The sequence below is a fragment of the Sus scrofa genome, chromosome 16 (assembly GCF_054392235.1).
Source record: "Sus scrofa isolate SSC_HxYL_T2T_F1_AM1 chromosome 16, Sscrofa_HxYL_maternal_Yorkshire_Landrace_v2.0, whole genome shotgun sequence".
Taxonomy (NCBI): domain Eukaryota; kingdom Metazoa; phylum Chordata; class Mammalia; order Artiodactyla; family Suidae; genus Sus; species Sus scrofa.
In genome coordinates, this window is record NC_139398.1 from 59,031,076 (window position 1) to 59,050,063 (window position 18,988).

Below are 18,988 nucleotides of genomic sequence, written 5' to 3' on the forward strand. Positions count from 1 at the left end.
AACATTTGTTATACAGCTGTAACAGCCAGGGTCTCAAAAGCAAAAGAGATGACCTGCCTCAACTAGGATCATTCAAAGAGAGTTTATGACAGTATGAATATAGAGCGACCACAAAGGGTAGTACAGAAACCTAATGTTTCATGCTAACCAAGATGTGGTCATCATAGGCCAAAGGAAGCAAGGGACAGAGAGTACCTTGCAGAACTGGCTTCTTGAGAGGAGAAGAGACCCATCAAGACACAGCTCAAGGCTGCCTTCTCTTATGAGCCAATCCCACAATCCAGCCCATACAGATGCCATGAAGGACATGATGTGCCTTGCCGTGAAAGACAAACTGCACCACACATCTGGTACTCACACACACTGTATTCTTATAACACACCCTTTCACAGTACAAATATGTCTGGTCTTTTCATCTAGATTCTAAACACAGTGAAGGCAGAGACCACATTTCTTACCTCTGTATCTCAAACACTATAACCCCAGTGGCTCTCAACCTTTTGTTTTTCCACCACAACACATAAAACCAATGACACTCATATATAAGATGTTCCCCAAAGGTTTGCCTTGGGTCATGCATAATTTCCACTGGGCTCCACCATTTCTCTCCCACTCAAGGAAGTAGAGCAGAACATAGATGAGCTAGGTCAGGTCATTTCACAGATTGTCTTGAATCCTCTCTGACTTTTTTTTTCCAATATAATATTTTAAATTTATTTTTTAATTGAAGTATAGTAGATTTAACACTGACTTTTTAATGCAAATTATATACAAACATTAATGCTCTGTTACCATTAACTGGTATCTGGCAACGTATCTCACAATGCTTCTGCACACTGTGTGTCCTAAAGGCACAAGTGCATGATGTGCTGATGGTGAGGAGGAGGAAGGGGTCACAGAGTGGATAGGGGCATGGAAGATAGGCTGTCTCCATCATTTCAGAGAAGGTGCAGGACCAGAGAAGAGATCCCAACCTGCAGGATATGATGTTACTGCTGGATCTCAGAAGAGGTCCCACATTTTCAAAACTAGAAAGGGGCAGCTAAAAGGTACCTTACGCAAAAAGACAGTTTCTTCAATAAGTGCTGCTGGGGAAACTAGACAGCTACATGTAAAAGAACAAAATTAGAACACCATATACAAAAATAAACTCAAAATGGATTAAAGATCTAAATATAAGGCCAGATACTATAAAACTCCTAGAGGAAAACATAGGCAGACCATTCCTTGACAAAATTGCAGCAACATGTTTTTTTGATCCACCTCCTAGCGTAATGAAATAAAAAATAAATAAATTGTTCCTAATTAAACTTAAAAGCTTTTGCACAGGAAAGGAAAACATTAACAAGATGAAAAAATCCACAAAATGGGGCGGGGGGAATCTTTGCAAATGAAGTGACCAACAGGGGATTAATCTCCAAAATATACAAACATTTCATACAACTTTATATTTAAAAAAACCAACCCAATTTAAAAAAAAAGATCTGATGATTTAAACAGACATTTCTCCAAAGAAGACAGACAGATAGTCAAAAAACACATGAAAAGATGTTCAACATTACTAATGATTAGAGAAATGCAAATCAAAACTGCAATGAGGTATCACTTCACACCACTCAGAATGGCCATCATCAAAAAACATACAAATAGGAGTTTCCTTCATGGCTCAGTGGTTAACAAACTTGACTAGGATCCATGAGGATGCAAGTTTGATCCCTGGTCTTGCTCAGTGGGTTAGGGATCCCACATTGCTGTGGCTGTGGTGTAGGCCAGCAACTGCAGCTCTGATTCAACCCCTAGCCTGGGAACCTCCATATGTCATAGGTATGGCCCTAAAAAGCAAAAACAGAAACAAACAAACCAAAAAAAAAAAAAAACTACAAACAATAAATGAGAGGGTGTGGAGAAAAGGGAACCCTCTTTCACTGTTGGTGGGAATGGAAGCTGGTGTAACCATTATGGAGAAAAGTATGGAGGTTCCTTTAAAAACTAAATATAGAACTACCATATGACCCAGTCATCCCACTCCTGAGCACATATCCAGAGAAAACGATAATTTGAAAAGATACATGCACCCCAATGTTCACTGCAGCACTATTTATAATAGCCAAGACATGGAAGCAACTAAAATGTCCATCAATAGAGGACTGGATAAAAAAAAGCTGTGGTACATATATACAATGGAATATTACTCAGCCATAAAAAGCATGAAATAATGCCATTTGAAGCAACATGGATGGACACAGAAATTATCAAACTAAGTGAAGCACATCAGATAAAGACAAATACTGTCTAAGATCACTAATATGTGGAATTCAATAGAAATGACACAACAGAACTTAGAAAGACACTCAAAGATTTTAAAACCAGGAGTTCCCGTCATGGCTCAGTGGTTAATGAATCTGACTAGGAACCATGAGGTTGAGGGTTCGATCCCTGGCCTCACCCAGTGGGTTAAGGATCCGGCGTTGCCGTGAGCTGTGGTGTAGGTCGCAGACGCAGCTGGGATCTGGTGTTGCTGTGGCTCTGGCAAAGGCCGGCAGCTACAGCTTTGATTAGACCCCTAGCCTGGGAACCTCCATATGCCGCCAGCTCAGCCCTAAAAAATACAAAAAAAAAAAAAAAAAAAGATTTTAAAACCAAACTTATGTTTACCGAAAGGGAAATATGGGGGGGGTGATAAATTAGGGGGTTGGGATTGATATACACACACTGCTATATATGGAATACATGGATAACAGGAACCTACTGTGTATCACAGGCAAATTTACTCAGTTACTGTGTGGTAACCTATGCAGGAAAAGAACCTGAAAAGGAATGGATATATGCATATGTATAACTAATATAGTTTTCTGTGTGCCTGAAATTAACACAACTTTGTCAGTCAACTATATTCCAATAATTTTTTTAATTTTACAATAAAATGAAATGAAATGAAATAAAATAAAAAACTTGCCTTACATGGTACCCAGTCCAACCCCAAATTTTACAGATGAAGGAACTGGGTTATGTGATCTCCCCACAATCATACTAGATACTAAGCAAGGTGATATTGGAGCCCTGAACTAAACAAATACATCCAAACTCTTTTCTTGCCTGCGAATGAATGAATTCATTCATACATACCAAATGTATATATTTACTGTCTGCCTTGTGCCAGGTCATGGAGATACACAGTAAACAGAAACAAGGGCCTGCTTTCGGGATGGGTGTAGCATTTTATCTAGGTCAAAGAAGACTTTCTGATAAAGTGATGCAGGAGCTGAGAGGCAAAGGGAGGGAGGGAGTCACATAGGTCCCTAGGGCAAGAGTGTTTCAGGAGGCAGAGCAGTGTGTGCTTGGCATGTTCCAGGTGAGAAAGCCACTGTGATCTGCCCACAGGGGGAACAAAGGGCAAGGAGCTAGAGGTGAGACAAGAGACTGGGAGAGAGTGGCCAGATGATGCAAGGCCTTGCATTTTTATGGCAAGTGAGATGGGAAATCCCATTGAAAGATTTTCAGCAGGAGTAAAATCTATACTTTAAAATATCAGTCTAGATATTATGTTCTGAAGTGACTTGGCAAAGCCCGGGGGGGAAGCAAGGAGGGAGCTATTGTAACAATCTAAGAGAGAGATGGGAGCAGTTTGGACTAGGGCAAGAGACATGAGGTGATGAAAAGTGGTCAGATTCTGAACATATTTTTACAGGATCACTGACAGGATTTGCAGATTAATTGGATATGAAATGTGAAAGAAAGGAGGGAGTGACAGATGAGGCCTAGGTTTTTGGCCTGAGTAACTGAAAGATTGAAGTGGACATTTATTAAGAAAGAAAAACAAGAGAAAGCCGGTTTAGAGAGGAAGGTCAAGAGTCTTTTTGAGGAGTTCCCATCATGGCTCAGTGGAAATGAATCTGACTAGGATCCATGAGGACAGAGTTTCGATCCCTGGCTTCACTCAGGGGTTAAGGATTCAGCATTGCGTGAGCTCTGGTATAGGTCGCGGGCATGGCTCAGATCTAGCATTGCTGTGGCTGTGGCACAGGCTGGCAGCTTCAGCTCTGATTCAACCCCTAGCCTGGGAACCTCCGTATGCCATGGGTAAGGCCCTAAAAAAGACAAAAAAAAAAAAAAAAAAAAGTCTTTTTGAACATGCAAGTTAGATCTGCCTTTTAGAAATTGAAGAGGGTTGTGCAGCAGGCAACTGGACACAAGGGCGTGGGGTTCGGGAGAGAGGCCAGGGGGCATCTGCACAGAGGTGGGATGGTGAGTCATTGAACAAGATGCGAGGGCAGGCAGAGAAGAACACAGGACTGAGGCCAAGTTCAAATAATAGGCTGCCCCTCCCAAATATCACATTTGCCCTTTACCTGAGACTTGTTCGTCTTTCTCCTTCAACATCACCCAAAGGGAGTTCCCATCGTGGTGCAGTGGTTAACGAATCCGACTAGGAACCATGAGGTTGTGGGTTCGGTCCCTGCCCTTGCTCAGTGGGTTAATGATCCGGCGTTGCCGTGAGCTGTGACGCGGCTCGGATCCTGCGTTGCTGTGGCTCTGGCGTAGGCTGGCGGCCACAGCTCCAATTAGACCCCTAGCCTGGGAACCTCCATATGCCACAGGAGCGGCCCAAGAAAGAGCAAAAAGACAAAAAAAAAAAAAAATCACCCAAAGGACAATCCACTGGTAGAATACTCATGAGCCCCTCTTTCTACCTCGGGAAGCAGCACATCCCTTTCAGCCTGCTCACCACCCTTAGCAAGCAGCCACTCCATCAGGAAGGATGATGAAGGGGCAAAGGAACCCCCCACCCTAGAGAACAGGAGCATGGCTGCTGTGCCATGATGAGTACTAGAGAGAGGTGACACTTCCCAGAGCTTCCCTAGACATCACTCACTAAGCCATCCCCAAATAGAGTGGGCGATGAGAGAAACAGAGGCAAACCAAGTCAGCTGATGAGCAAACTTCTTGATAAGGGGCACATCCTTATGCAGGAGGGAATCTGATAACATCCTGGGGTCATGAGGATCATGTTTGTCATGCTACAAAGGACAGCGACTGGTAATAAGTAGAACACAGGGCTGAGAGTCATAGATATTACAAATAGAACCATTTTCATTGCCAAAGACAGAGCAACAGCAGGTGGTTCTGACACTGCTGAGGCAGGAGCTTCAACTGGGCTCTGGGAAACCCTTTATGGATCATTTAACTTCTCCAGGAATTGGCTTTCTTTCCACTGTGTATAGGAAATGGTTAAACAGACCTCCATTATGGAGAAAATTTTTCATAAATAACTTAGGAAGAATTATTTTCCAAGTAAAAATAGCAGCACCACATTAACTTTTAGACAGTTAAAAATAGGTAAACTCCCCTTATGATGGACTCAAGGAACTTGCCAATTATTTCAATGAACGAAAATGGTGCTAAAATTAATCCCATGCTAGAAACCAGGTTCCAGGTTGAGGGATCTGGAGGAGAAAGCATGCCAACATCCAGCTTCTACTAATAAATCCACAAGCAAAGGGAATTAAACCCAGCAGGGGAAAGAGATGTCATGAATACACAAACACATATATTCCCTCTTTCTTTCACTAGATGCTAGGCTTTTGTTGGATGTGTGTTGTTTTTGTTTTTATTATTTGGAACATGAGATGGCATCTAATTAGATGGCTAGTCCTTCCAGGTGGAAAACAAGAGTGACTGAAGAAAAAGCACTTCTATCGGAAGAACAAACCTACTAGGAAAAGCTCAGCTATCCTCTCATCCACAAGCAGAAAGCACACAATCAATTTCTCTTAGTATTGAAGTGACTCGAACATGGGTAGTTACTCTATCTGATGATTATTGCACATGATTGACTGAAGCCAGAGCAGCAAAGCCTTGTTGGCAGAGTATAGCAAAACAGCTGTAAATAATCATTTTGAAGTCAGAAAGAGATGGTGTCCCTATTCGGGCTCTACAAGTTTCCAGCTGTGTGACCTAAGACAACTTGCTTTGCCTCTCTGGGTCTTGGTTTCCTCTTCTATACAATGAAGATATAACACATATCTCACAGGGTTATGAGAATTGAGTGTGATGATAAATGCACAGTACTTAGCACATGCCTAAAAGCAGCTATTAACCATTCATATAATGGATCATCTAAAACATGGATTTAATTTTACTCTCTAGAAAGCTTTCTTATAATGGTATTTATCGTGATGGGATTTAAATGAGAAAGACAAGCAATCTGAAATGCCAGTGCAGCTACCCAGGGGTTGTCTGGTAAGCTCAGCTCTCTAATGGGCATTTATAAAAGAAGGAAAGGATACAGAACCAGAGCAAGCTGTTTTTAGCAGCAGTAAGTGAATGCTTGACAAGATAACATACAAAATGAACTGAGGTTTGCCTCAGAGAAAAAGAGATCAGATTTATGCTTACCAGAGGTGGGGGGTGGGAGAAGGGGGAATTGGATGAAGGTGATCAAAAAGTATAGAGTCTCGGTTACAAAATAAATAAGTACTAAGGATGTAATGTACATGATATATGATTAACACTGTATATGTGAAAGTCATTAAGAGAATAAATGCTAAGTGTTCTCATCATAAGGAAAACCTTTTTGCTTTTCTTTTCTTTTTTTTTATAGTTTTTTTTTTTCCCACTGTACAGCAAGGGGGTCAGGTTATCCTTACATGTATACATTGCAATTACAGTTTTTCCCCCACCCTTTCTTCTGTTGCAACATGAGTATCTAGACATAGTTCTCAATGCTATTCAGCAGGATCTCCTTGTAAATCTATTCTAGGTTGTGTCTGATAAGCCCAATCTCCCGATCCCTCCCACTCCCTCCCCCTCCCATCAGGCAACCACAAGTCTCTGCTTTTCTTTTATTTTCTATCTGAGATGATAAATGTTCACTAAACTTACTGTGATACTCATTTCATGATGTACGTATATGTGCTATATGTCAATTATATCTCAATAAAAATGGAAGGAAAAAATGAACAAACATTCACAAAGAAAAAGTAACAAAGACAAAAAATGTGTTAATTATCTCTTTAAGGAAAAAGTATACGATATTGATGACGTACTCTAAGATATTATCAATATTCTAATTAAACCTTGCAACTTGAAATTTCAAAGATGAAATGATACTTGACAAAAAACAAGAATTGGGAAAATCGGTTCAATGGCAGAATTTGGACTAAATTGTCTTCAGTGACCTCAGGGAAGACTGAGGCTCTTCTAGCCTGAAAAAGCATTGACATGGAGTTCCTGCTGTGCACTGTGGGTTAAGAATCCAACTACAGCAGCTTGGGTTGCTACAGACACACAGGTTCGATCCCAGCCCAGCACAGTGGGTTAGGAGTCCAGGGTAGGTCACAGCTGCAGCTTGGATTCAATCCCTGGCCCAGGAACTTCCATGCCCATACACCATGGGTGTGGTAGGAAGGAAGGAGGGAGCGAGAGAGAAAGACAGACAAAGATGGAAAGAAGGAAAGAAGGAAGGGAGGGAAGAAGGAAGGAATGAACGAAAGAGAGACCAACAGAAAGACAGCCTGGACACACTGTTTCCTTATTCTCATTGCATCAAGGGACGGACAGCTAACTACCAGGAAAGCTGTGCAGGGCAGGCCAAGGGATTAATGTAGAATGACGCATCTAGCGACGACGTGAGAATTTTTGGTAAATGTTTAGCAAAATCACTATATTGGAGAATCCATTCACTATTTTGTTATGGATTATGCATTGATTAGGGTTGTCAAATTTAGAAAATAAAAACACAGGGCACCCAGTTAAATTTAAATTTCAAATAATAATAACTTTTAGCACAAGTACACTCCATGCAATATTCGGCAACCCAAACATTGGGCCATTAGTAACTTGTCACTTAAGGAGGACCTGATGCTGGAAAGGAAGCTACCCCCTTCAATTGTGGCAGAGAGCACAAGTTCTGTGTGACATTTTACTCCTTGTTTCTGAGGAAGACATTCATCACTGATCACTTTCATTGATCTAGTCCAGTGGTTTCCAGACAAACACATACCCACAAAGTTATTTAGAAAACAACTGATGTGGAATCCTAATGCATTAAACAGATTTTTTTTCTAAAAGGAGGGTAAAGACCTCAGTTGAATAGGGAAGTTGGGAGTAGGATGGAGGAAGAGGAAGGGTCTAGGTCTCTGCCCACTTATCCATCATCTTTGTCCTCATAGCAGCCCCAAAGGATCTCCTTGAAATAAAAGGACTCTACAGAACAGATGTGGAACATCAGTCCTTTTGTCAGACCCACCAAGTGTTACTTAAAACTGAATGCCCAGATCCACTTAATGTAGGCCTGACCTGGACACCTCCTTGACCATGCCAGAGATTCTCCTTACTGCAGATAATATCAACCATCTCCCACAAAAGAAACACTGGAGTTCTACAAGATACATTTCAATCCTTCTTTTGCCATAACCATTCTGTTGTCACAGTCTACTGTTTTGTTTTTTTGTTTGTTTTTACTTTGCAAAAACTGTGCCTCTCTGACATGAAATCAGGAGCTAAAAACAGAAGAAAAAAAAATCACCCCAACAATTCATCTTATCCACATGATTACAATAATTCAGGAATTGAAGTAAACTTCCCGGTGCTTTAATTCAATTTTCTAGCCATCATCTATATATTTACCGGCACGGAGACACAACCAATGCTCTCCTCTTCAGCCCTTCCTCTTGGGGTCAGTTTAGAAGAATGTTCTTATCATGGGGATTAGGAATATTGCTGTCAGAGTGTTTTCCCTCACCCACTCCTACCATTATCTGCAAGGGTGCCATGCCATCTCCTGCAGACCTACCTCCATTCAGTACATGAGGAATGTCCTTGAATACACTTCTCCTGCTTATTCAAATCCTCATTATTCTTGCCCATCATAATGTATTTTTAACATACTTTTTCCTGGCCCCTGTCTGAGAGTAACCATTCACTGTGATTATACCCTAACCCATTCTCCACAAAAGATATTTTGTTTTGGAAGAAGCACCACAGAGCCACTCCCACATCATATGGAGGGTATCCTTGACCAGCTTAAAAAGCCAACTTGAAAGCGATGGATGGCTATCTTTCACCTAAGGACATGTGCCTGTTCAGTTTGCTCATTAAAAGTTATTCTCCAACAAAAAAAAATATAGTAAAACTAGTAAGTGAATTTAGTAGAGTTATAAGATTCAAGATCAATATACAAAAATCAATTGTATTTCTACATACTGGCAACAAAGAATCACAAATTGAACACAACGGTATCTTTTGCAATACCATCCCAAAAAAGTAAAACATGTAGGGATAACTTCGACAAAAGACTATAAAGACCTGTATTGAAAAATGACAAAACAGGAGTTCCCGTCGTGGCGCAGTGGTTAACGAATCCGACTACGAACCATGAGGTTGCGGGTTCGGTCCCTGCCCTTGCTCAGTGGGTTAACGATCCGGCGTTGCCGTGAGCTGTGGTGTAGGTTGCAGACGCGGCTCAGATCCCGCGTTGCTGTGGCTCTGGCGTAGGCCGGTGGCTACAGCTCCGATTCGGCCCCTAGCCTGGGAATCTCCATATGCCGCGGGAGTGGCCCAAGAAATAGTAACAACAACAACAACAAGAAAAAAAAAAAAAAAGACAAAAGAAAATGACAAAACAGTGCAGAGACCAATTTTTAAATATTTAAATAAAACCACATTCATGACTTGGAAAACTCAATAATGTTAAGATACTAATTCTCTGCAAATTGATAGACAGTCAATGCAACCCCAGTCAAATGCCCAAAAAAAACCAGCACACTGATTCTAAAATTCACATGAAAATGCAAAGGATAGAAAAAACTAAAAAAATGCTGACCATAAAAGAGCAGAAATGGAGGACTAACACCTAATTTTAAGACTTATTATAAAGCTACAGTAATCAAGACACTGTGGTATTGGTGGTAAGACAGACAAATAGCTCAATGGAACAGAATACAGAATCCCGAAATGGAATCATAAGTATATGGATTTTTTTTCAAAGATAAAAAATGGGAAAAGGATAATCTTTTCAACAGATGGTGCTGAAACAATTGGATTGCCATATGCAAAGAAGAAGGAGGAGGAGAAGGAGATGGGGAAGAACTTTAATCCGTACTTGACACTTACACAATAATTAACTCAGAATGGCTCATTAATCTAAAACTATGTGAAACTAAACCTAAAACTACAAAACTTCCAGAAGAAAACTTGTAATAAAAACCTTTGTGATTTTGGGTTAGACACGGTTTTCTTGGATAATGACACTAAAAGCATAATCTGTTTTAAAAAGTCAATAAATTGGACTTTATCAAAATTAAAAACATGTACTCTTTGAAAGACACTATTAGGGTAATTAAAGGACAAACCACAGATTGTAAAAACTTTAACTAATCAAATATTTGACAAAGGACTTATATGTAGAATATATAAAGAACTCTTAAAATCATTAAAAATAAAAGCAACCCAATAAAAAACAATCAAAAGATTTGAATAGACATACCACCAAAAAAGATATATGGATGTCAAACAAGTATATGAAGAGGTGTTCAAAGTCATTAATCATTATGGAAATAAAATTAAAACCATAAAGAGATGCCACTACCTATATGAATAGCTGAAATTAAAAAGAATGAGTATACCAAGTGTTAGGGAGGATATGGAGAAAATAGAACATTTATATACTTCCTATGGTAATGTAAAATGCTACACTGCTTTGGAAAACAGTTTGGCAGTTTCTTAAATAAATATATAACTACCATATATCCAGCCATTATATTCTTAAGCATTTGCTCAAGAGAACTTAAAACACACTCATACAAAGACATAAATAAGAATAGTCATAGTAGTTTTACTGCAATAGTCAAGAATCGAAAACAACTCAAACAGCCATCAACATATGAACAGATAAACAATCTGTGGTATAACCATCTGGTGGAATAGTATTCAGCAGTGAAAAAGGAACAACCTACTGATACATGCAAAAACATAAATGAATTTCAAAATAATTATTTTGAATGAAAAAAGTTGGACTCCCCCCCCAAAAAAAGAGTACATGTCGTATGATTTCATTTACATGAAATTCTAGAAAATGCTAACAAATCCATAATGACAGAAAACAGATCAGTAGTTGCCTAGGGACAATGGAATAGCAAGGATTACAAAATGTTATAAGAAAAGTTTTGGAAGTGATGGATATATTCATCATCTTGATTATGATAACAGTTTCATAGGTATATACATGTCAAAATACATCAAACTATACTATAAAGATGTATAATTTATTACATGGTAATTAAACTTTGATAAAGTTGTTGGAATAAAATTTTTAATTTAAAAGAAGTATTTAGAAGAATTAATTGTATTTGGCCTGCTCTCAGCAATGTCCTATTTCAACAACTAGTTGGGAGCCAAGAATTAAATAACAGCAGTCTCCATCTTTAGTGAAGATGCTGAAAAACATCAATAGGAACACAATTCATAATCGATAGCAAAACACCTTCAATTTGTCATCCCCATCATCTTATTTATCTTTCCCAGACGCCCAGAGCTGCCCCCAAAGACTCTTTCCTTCTCTCTCTAAACTTCTCCAAATCCCCTCTTCCTCAACCTTGCCTGAGAATTGACTGTGGTCTTTCCCCATCCTTCCCTACCTGCCTAGATATATTCTCCAGTCACTCTGCCACCCCCCTCCATCCGTACTTTTATTTTTTCTCAGTTTTGATCTCCTGGTCCTTCTAGTTCAGCATTTTTCTATTATCCTAAGCAGCATAACTAACATCCTAGAAGCCAAAACGTAAAAATCCTCTATCTTGGAAGCAGAATATGTAGGGACAGAGAAGAATGCTCATGCATTAGTAACTTTTTTAATGCTAACAACTAGGGAACATAGGGAAATATCTCATTTAAAAAGACAAGATTGGTCCAGTCCCAGGATCTCGTTTCCTCTCTGCAGGGAGCCCCTCCCCCATCCTCGCATACCCTTCTCTTTTACTCACCCAGGCAAAGAGACCCAAGTTCACTTCATTCAGTCTTCCCATTAAGACTCTGAACTGCATCCCTATGCAGAAACAAATTTCCCCTAATTCACCCTTCCCATTCCTTTTCCACAGCTGCTGCTAAAATAGCAAAATGCCTTGTCTCTGAACCCCTCCCCAAGCCATTCGAAGACAAACGACCAATTTCATCTTTTCAAAATATGTTACTGTCACAACTCCTTCTACATGTCTTTTGCCTTGAATATCAATTCAAATTCTTTATGAATGTAAAGGATTTGTTATATGTTTATCTATTTGTCTTCACACAGTTAATGTAATTAACCTTTCTGCTTGCATCACTGCTCTCTGTAGAAGACTATATAGTTTTAGAGAGTGAAGGATCCATCTGTCTAATCACCATCTACCTCCTGCTTCCTGTCCTAACATTACCAAACCACGTATCATGCCCGGCCCACATCCCCCGCACGCCACCATCCTCTTTCATCCTCCCGGGTACTACCTCCACAGAAAGTAAAGGTTGGCAAGTTTTTTCTGTAAAGGACCAAAAGTAAATATTTTAGGCTTTGGAGCCATATGGTCTCGGCCATTATAGCACAAATGCACAGACAATACATAAGTGAATAAGTGTCGCTGTGCTCCAATAAATTCTTATTTCGAAAAAACAGGCAATAGGCCAGATCTAGCCTGCGGGCTATAGTCTGCCAAACCCTGGTCTTAAGCATCCTGCCTTCCAATCTCCATCTGGCTAGCTCCTGGTTTTCCTACAAGACAGCACATCTTGAAGAGAGCTTTCTCCTACTCCTGGTTAGGCGCATCCTTTCTCTGTACCCCCATAGCATATATACCAAAGTACATCGTCCCCCAAGCCTGATGTTTGCTTCCACACGGAGGGAGTTGCACATCCATAAGCCTGCTGGTCCCTCTCTACTCCCACCGACTCGTCCCACAGGAACAAGCTTACTCCTTCTCCTGTTCATAATAGCAAACTGCCCATGGAGAATTCATATTCCTCCTGCTTCTTGGTGTCACTTCTAGGAAAGGCCTGTCTGTCCAGTGCTGCCTGTGCCTAGGTGCATAAAGCTTCTCTTTCCAGAATTTCCCTTATCAGTTTAATCAGTAACAACAGTAATGTTTTTATCTTTTTTTTTTTTTTAGAGCCACACTTGCAGCATGCAGAAGTTCCCAGGCTAGAGAGCAAATTGGAGCTACAGCTGTGGCCCTACGACACAGCAATGCCAGAACTGATCCTCGACTGCGACCCACACTGTAGCTCATGGCAACAGTGGATCCTGAACCCATCCAGCAGTACAGGGATCAAACTCACATCCTCATGGACACTGGTTGGGTTTGTTACCGCTAAGCCACAATGGGATTTTTTTTTTCGGGACCACACCTGGAGCATATGGAAGTTCCCGGGCTAGGGGTTGAATCAAAGCTACAGCTGAACAGCAACACCAGATCCGAGCCACATCTTCGACCTACACCACAACTTGCTGCAACTCCAGATCTTTAACCCACTGAGCCAGGCCAGGGATTGAACCCGCATCCTCAGTCACTGTCAGGTTTTTAATCCTCTGAACCACAGCAGGAACTCCTTTACCTTACTTCTTGTCTCCTAATTGCATCAGGGGAGCTATTTACTAAGTCCCATTCACCCCCAACATAGACCACGAGCCAAAGCACTCAGCATGTTGATTAGAAGTATTCATTGTGGGAGTTCCCATTGTGGCACAGCAGAAAAGAATCCAACTATTATCCATGAGGACACAGGTTTGATCCCTGGCCTGGATCAGTGCATTAAGGATCCAGCACTGCTGTGAGCTACGGTGTAGATCGTAGAGGCGGCTCAGATCCTGAGTTACTGTGCCTGTGGCATAGACCGGCAGCTGTAGATCCAATTTGCCCCCTAGCCTGGGAATTTCCACATGCCCGAGAGTGCAGCCCTAAGAAAGCAAAATTGATTAATTAATTAATTACTAAAAGTTTTAAAAAGACGTGGTGTTTGTAGGTCTTTTATGTTGGTCAGGGATTCTCAGGGGAGACCTTAGCCCTCTGGAGGGCCCTTCCAATGGTCACGAACAGACCCAGAAATGCTAGTCTTCTTTTCTCCTGATTTCAAATGACACACTTTCGCTTGCCTTTTATTTTGACCGACAATCGAATGTTCCTTACTAATAACCTAATCAGTTAGCTGTAGTTTCTAAGTTGAACCTGTGGCTAGAGTTTACTGAATCTTTAATTCGGTACTGGCTTAAGAAGTTTGGCAGCCACTCATTTGGAAATACTGCAAAACTTTTATGAAGCATGAGCACACAGGACAGAATCTGAGTAGTTTCAGGAAACACAGTTGGGGAATCATGTATCATTGATGCTGTCTATAACTGGTCATGGTTTCCAACCACTGCTGTTTGAGTTTTGCTTTTGCATTATATATTTCAGCTAGTGTAACATCGTTAACAATTTATTGTGTGCCATTTGGGTAACCTTACAGCGTATATTAATGCATATTTGTCCATCTGGAGGCTAGAATAGGATAATAATTAGAGTCCAGATGCAAAAGTCAGACTGCCAGTGTTTTTATCCCAATACAACCACACACTTACTATGTGACTTTAAGTTATTTAACCCCCTTTATGTCAGTTTTTTCACCAGTAAAATGAGAGACTAGTACCTATATCATAAGGATACTGGGAAGATTAAATGAGATAATCCATGACTTAGACCACATAGTTCATTATTATTATTATCACTCTTTTATTACTATGTACATGAATAGGACATTTGGCCTCGAATTTTCCAATAGACCTTTAAGACCTTTAAGATGCAGTGCAAATACCAAACGTCCATAAATCCATTGCCAAAAAAGTTCTATCTCGGATCTCAAAAATTCGTGTCCACTGTGTGTTTCATTGATCACATGTTTTATAGCACATATTTGTTTGGCATCTATTGTCTATCTCTCCTCCAAAACGTAAACCTCAAAAAGACAGAGACATTTCCTTATCTGTGAGTTCTCTACGAGAGGCACAATGCCAGAACAGGGCCTGCCTGGCACATAGTAGGCTCTCAGTAGTTTTTTGTAAATAAATTACTATGCTAACTATGGATTTATACTGCATAACTTACAGTATAATATTGAGTTTGGTGTAATAAAATTACTAAATTATCAAGTTTTGGGCATTGTGTTGTACCTTGATACCACATTGCCATTGTAGTAAGTAAACAATGGGTGATTTGTATATATTCTACTCTAAATCTTTGCTATCACTGAATTATTTTCCACTGACAACACATGGGACAAGTGACCATGGTCTTTTGGAAGGCCTAAATGGACCACAGTCAAATAAAGAACTGTATTGTCAATTCAACAATTCAAAAAAAAATTTTTTTGTCTTTTTTTTTTTTTTTTTTTTTTTTGTCTTTTTAGGGCCACACCTGAGGCATGTGGAAGTTTCCAAGCTACGGGCTGAAGTGAACTGTAGCCGCCAGCCTATGCCCATAGGCACAGCAATGCCAGATCTGAGCCACATCTGCAAACTACACCATAGCTCATGGCAATGCCAGATCCTTAACCCACTGAGCAAGGCCAGGGATCAAACCTGTGTCCTCATGGTTACCAGTCAGATTTGTTTCCACTGAGCCACAATGGACACTCCTTAAAAATATTTTAAATGACCAACATTTCCAGTTTTCTATATATGCCCAAAAGAAATAAGTAGAGAATTCCACCAAAAGACATGTACAGAGTTATCTTGTGGTGCAGTACAGTACGTTAAGGTTCTGGTGTTGTCACTGCAGCAGCTCAGATCACTGCCGTAGCATGGGCTTGATCATCGGCGCAGGAACCACCGCGTGCCAAGCAGGGGTGCAGCCAAAAAAAAAAAAAAAGACATGTACAAGAATCTTCACAATGGCTTATTTATAATAGCTCAAATTTGGAAACAACTCAAATATCCATCATAGAAGAATAAATTAATAGTATCATATTTATGCAATGGAATATCATATGGCAATTTTAAAAAAATGCATAGTCTCATATGGAGCAACATGCATAGTCTCATATGGAGCAACATGCATGAGTCTCACAGAAAAAAACAAAAAACAAAAAAAAATAAGAGTATATAATTCCTTTTATACAAAGATTCAGTTTAAATGAATTTCTATGAAGTATATTCTATATTTGTTATTGATAAAGCTAATCTATGGATGAAGAGGTCAAAGTGGTGGTTATCTCTGTTGCGGGAAAGCAAAGCAAAGCCTTCTAGGATATGGGAAATGTTTTATATTTTAATTTGGGGGATAGTTCACAGGTGTGCATAGTCTGTTGCTGTGTCTACATGCATAAATTTGAGTTGTACAGAGATTTATGCACTTTAAAGTATATATGTTATACACGGATGTGTGTGTATATTTTTTTAAGACAGAGAATAATTGCCACACGTTTGACATTTAGCCAGGCCCTAGAGACATCCTGATGGAAAAAACAAGCCTGGCTTCCCCCTCGGTACAGAGCGTCTCTGGTGTTAGCCCAGTATCTATGCGCTGTGAAATTTGGTGACCTGAACTGGGCACTTTTTTGTACCCTAACCATTTAAACTTTTTAAAAATACTATTGCTGATGCTAATGGCAACCATGGTGTTTCATATTTATTTGAAAAACATATTTTTCTCACTTTCAGCTTTTTCGATCCGAGGTCATCACGATGCCTCATTATGGAAAAAAGAACCCAGAATCTTCTCCTCCCTCCAGCAAAAGAGCTCTGCACCCTTTCATCCTGCAGATTTCAGAATTGATTCTCTGTGCTGCTAGCATTCTCTGTAGCCCTCGGAGTTGTGCGCTAAAATCCAGAGCAATGAACACACCTATGAAAAATGATGCTTTCGAGCCTGCCCCACGGTGCAGTAAATTTGAAAGTACTCTTAATAATAATAAGGATCAACATTGACTTTAATGGTCCTCAAATCCATCACGTAATTTCATTAGCCACCCAGCACAGATGCAAGCTGGGGTGATGTCATACTTTTTCCCCTTGCTCTGAAACCTGAGTCAGGCGCCAGAGATGGAAACTAGTTTTAGAGACTCTAATCGGATTAAAGCTTCTGGCAGCCACTGATCAATAGGTGGGAGCTGGAGGAATCCCAAAATGTGCAAAGCCCTTTCAAGGCTCCTTCATGGACACAGCCTCACTCAGGCAGAAGGACGGTTCAGGTCTGAAAGTGGGGAAAGGCAAGATGGTGTGTCCTAAGGCAATGTGCACTCCCAGTCTCCCCCAGACCCAAGTCCACAAAGGAGAGAGAGGATATCATTTAGGCAGCAGCCTCAAATAACTGCTGTCTGATCTTATACTCACACCATCATATAGGCAACCAGCAGTTCAAAGCATGGGCTTTGGAGTTAACTATTACTTGATCTAAAACCCAGCTCTTCTGGAGTACCCTTTGTGGCTCAGCAGGTTAAAAACCTGACTAGTATCCATGAGGATGCAGGTTCAATTCCTGGCCTCGTTCAGTGGGTTAAGTAACCAGCACTGCCACAAGCTGCTGCATACGTCACAGATGCAGCTCAGATCTGGTATCACTGTGGCTGTGGCGTAGGCTGGCAGCTGCAGCTTCAATTCCACCCTTAGCCAAAGAACTTCCAGATGCTGCAGGTGTGGCCCTGAAAATAAAAAACAAAACAAATAAATAAAATAAAACCTAGTTCTTCTGTTGTCTAGTTAATCCTGAGATGCAGCTTCCTCCCCTGCAAGGTGTAGATAATAACACCCACCTCACAGAGGTCTAGTGAGGACAAAGCTCTTGGGTTAACATTTGTGACAGCCCCTAGGCCTGTATGCTTGATACTTAGCAAATACACATATGTGCTTGATAAATGAGAGGTAAGAATGAAAAGAAATGATCCGCTATGATTCAGGGCTACCAATTATCATCAGCATTCATCAACGTCTGAAATTCGCCCGTCACAACCAGAGAGGACAATTTTTCTAACCTCTACCATTTTACTTACCTCAACGTTCCTCTCTCTCAGAACTTAGCAGGAGCAAGAAGCCAGTGCCTGGATGTGCTTCAAACCTCCAGGTTGCTTTAGCAAGAAACTTTAACAACATGGCAAAATACAATGACCTCATCATCCCAAAGTTGCAGCAGTAAAAATCAATGCTACTTTAAAAGCCTGACAATCAATCAAGGTCCAGCCAGATATCCGTGGAAGTCAAACAGGCGCATATAAAAACCGATTCACCTAGGGATCTCATTAAAGGTCTGCAACAGTATTTCCCTGATGTAAGCTGGGAGTTTTCATTTGGGTTGCTTTTTTTTTCCTCCAACTATGGAATCCCTGTGAGATCAGGGCTATGTGTCTCCCCTGCAGCTGGCTGGCTTCAGGGCACTTTTATTAGTTGAATGTCCTCACTTGCATTACCAATGCAATCGGTCATTCATATGCCAATGTCATTCCCCTCCCTTGGTGACAGAGACCTTCTCCTACTGAAAGCGCATTCTGCTTTAGTCCAGAGTAAGCTCTTGAAAGAGGAATAAACATGCTTCATTTTTATGGCGTTAAACAAAGTAGTATAGGGATTTTATACAGCATAATTTTAAGAGAATGCATTTCTATTCTATGGGCCTTTTTCTAAAACCTTATCATCTAAATATTAATGTAAAGCAACTTTCCCTTTTCTGAGCTCAGGTCATTTTAAGACATAGAACCTGTATGGGCCAGACATTCTTCTAGGTACTAGACATAAAAAGATGCCTAAAGCATGAGCCTTCTCTTCTCTGGGATCCTGTGAGACCAGCCAGCACAAATCTCACTCTTTACCCAGTTTCTGAAAAAAACAAACTGGATGAAAAACAGGGTGTGACACGACCACTTTTATTTTCCCCTCTAGCAGTGAAAAGGCTGCTGGATTATCCACTCCAAAACAATCAACTTAGAGTAGAAACTTCATTCCTTAAAAAACTAAAAATAGGGCTACTGTATGATCCAGCAATCCCATGCTTGAGCA

At 40.4% G+C, this 18,988-nt stretch overlaps 1 long non-coding RNA gene across 2 annotated transcripts in view; it reads right to left on the reverse strand.

Moving 5' to 3' along the window:
* LOC102159645 (uncharacterized) overlaps positions 1-18,988 on the reverse strand; it is a 594,616-nt gene that overhangs the window by 433,454 nt on the left and 142,174 nt on the right. The window contains exon 1 of one of the 2 annotated variants that reach the window (XR_014831495.1): positions 17,989-18,305. The exons of the other annotated variant lie outside the window; for it this stretch is intronic. This is a non-coding gene — a long non-coding RNA (uncharacterized LOC102159645). Of the gene's footprint in view, positions 1-17,988; positions 18,306-18,988 lie in introns of those variants that run through there. 2 annotated transcript variants of the gene reach the window in all.